Genomic DNA, 2,457 nt, shown 5'->3' on the forward strand with positions numbered 1-2,457 from the left:
CAATGTTCAAGGAAGTGTTGTACAGTTTAGGAAATTTGCACTCCTGACAAGAGAGCTCACAGAAAGTGGTTTAGCTCATATTAATGACTGAAGAGGAAGAGAAACTCCTCCACACCCCTAACACTAAAACAGCAAAAGTATTTTCATGCTATTTTGGGGATTAATTTAGAATCTGGTTTGGTCTTTAGAAAAACTGTACTTGTGGTTATATGGTACAGCTTATTTTATAGTTTTAATGTTTCACTCTGAATGAAATCAGATGTGAAAATGTGTCCTGCAATTGATACTTTAGCCTTCCTTTTTTTCTCAACCATTTCTTCTAAAAATGAAAAAAAATCCCGTCAGGAAAAGTCCTGACCCCCAGATTTCCCCAGCTTCTGCTTCCCCCAGCAGAGACTCCCCCCACACTCTGCAAACCGCTGCACTTATCTTTTCAGAAAACCTATTTGTTTACTCTTTAAGAGCTAAGATAAGTGATCCTTCTAGCGGCGCAGCATCACCGTGTACTGCCGCTTAATTGCAGTGTGAGAGAAAACCTCACCTTTAGCGTCACGCAGTGTTTAAATGTTGCGATCTCTCTGCTCAGTATTTTACCTCCCACATGGGAACATCTGTGTTTTCCAAGTCGTTTCGTGGGGGAAGGTTAATATAGCGGCACATTTACACCGGCGATCGAGTTCTCTTCTAAGACACACAAAAGAGTTGTGGTGTCTTTTCTTCGAGTCGAGTCACTGTGACCGTCCCCCTGTAAAACCGCAACACGCTGTGTTTACTCTTTGGTTTTTGTACAGATTAAACAAACATGAGCGAGCTTTGGAGGTGCTGGTGGGCGGATTTTGTTACTTTATGAGAGACATAAGCGAACTGTGTGCAGTGGTTCCAGTCCTTTTTCGTAAATTACCTCACCGTTGGCCGAAGCTTTGCAGCAATGCAGAAATATTGATCCTCTAACACCCGTTTCCAGCAGAAGCCTTTGGGTCTCGTCATCTGCGTCGTGTTTCTGCACATGTACATGTAGTCCTCGTCCACGTGGGTGTGCGCAGACATGTAAGCGAGCGGAGCGGCGCACGCTTCATCAGTAATTGTGCATCCATATGCATGCATGTGTGTGTGATATGATGACCGTCCCGGGGAGTGTGTTGTTGTTGTGTGTGTTGCGTGCTGCTAAAGAGTTTATGTTACTCTGTCCCTCCTCTCTCCCTCGTTTACCGGCTATTCTGGGAAAATCCAAATTACAGTCTTTCAGTGTGTGGTTAGCTTGTGCGGTTCCAAATTTGTACTTTACCTACTCCTCCTGCTCCATCCTCCTCCTCCTCCTCCTCCTCCTCCTCCTCGCTTCGCCTCTTACCCCCAGCTCTCCTTACCTCCTTTATCCAAATAGCACAAATCCCCGTGTCTCTGCTTTCCCATCTCATTTCTGTTGATTGAATTTAACCGTTTTTTGAATCAACTGTATCTCACGAATGTCATTCGATTAAAAAAAAAAAAAAATCCCAGAATTCCAGACTGCCACACTGGTCTCGATAGCATATTTGAGTTGGAAGATGCGTGAGTTATTCCATGGGTTTATTTTTTTTTTCTGAGTTCTTCTCACATCACTCATCTTTTCCCTCTTCCCTCCACATCTCTTGTTTTCTCTTCTTGTTGTTTTGTCCGAGTGGCTGTTGCTGTGTGGGGAGACGTCCATGTCTCCTCTAAAAACATATCCTCCCTGCGGCTTTACTCGCCACTCAGTTTCAGCGCTTCCTGCCTTCCCTCCTTCCCCCGCCTGTAATTACCAACCTATGGATGTGCAACCCCCCCCTTTCTTCATTCACAAAATGTGTATTTTTATCTCCGTCTGAGTGACAAGATTTTTTTTCAGACGGTGTTTATTTGTTTGAGGATTTATGCAAATGCTCATTTAGTGGGTCTCTTTGCTCGCATAATTACTCTGCTCTATTCCTGATACCTGTTAAATCTATTCTGGCCTACTAAATGACCCCACACACACACACACACACACACACACACACACACACACACACACGAGAATGCGAGCTATCTGATATCTAATGGGTTCAGTCACTGGATTAAAATGACAGAATGAAAATTAAAACTCCGCAGACACTGCAGCTCTGAAATGTCTCATTGCTTTGACACTCTAATGCGCCCGCAGAGGGTGTCTGGCAGAGCTTTGTAATTATCACTGAATATTTTTACCGCCGGAGAAAGTTCATGTTTTATTTTGACCTTAAACGCCGTGACGTACCGGGCCGCTGCGAGCGCTCTGATGAGGCCGTGCTGGGCAGCTTGTTAGTTTTCCCTCACAGATGTGGTTTAGGTTTTTGCTCTCAAATGTGTCCAAATGAAAAGGCTGAAAATGGCAATACTGACTCCGCAGCCTCGATTTATCTTTCACTGTACTGGAAGAGCGTCTTTGTCTGCAGCCGGAGTGTCAAACTAATTGTGTTTTGA

The sequence above is a fragment of the Salarias fasciatus genome, chromosome 22 (genome assembly GCF_902148845.1).
Source record: "Salarias fasciatus chromosome 22, fSalaFa1.1, whole genome shotgun sequence".
NCBI classification, from domain to species: domain Eukaryota; kingdom Metazoa; phylum Chordata; class Actinopteri; order Blenniiformes; family Blenniidae; genus Salarias; species Salarias fasciatus.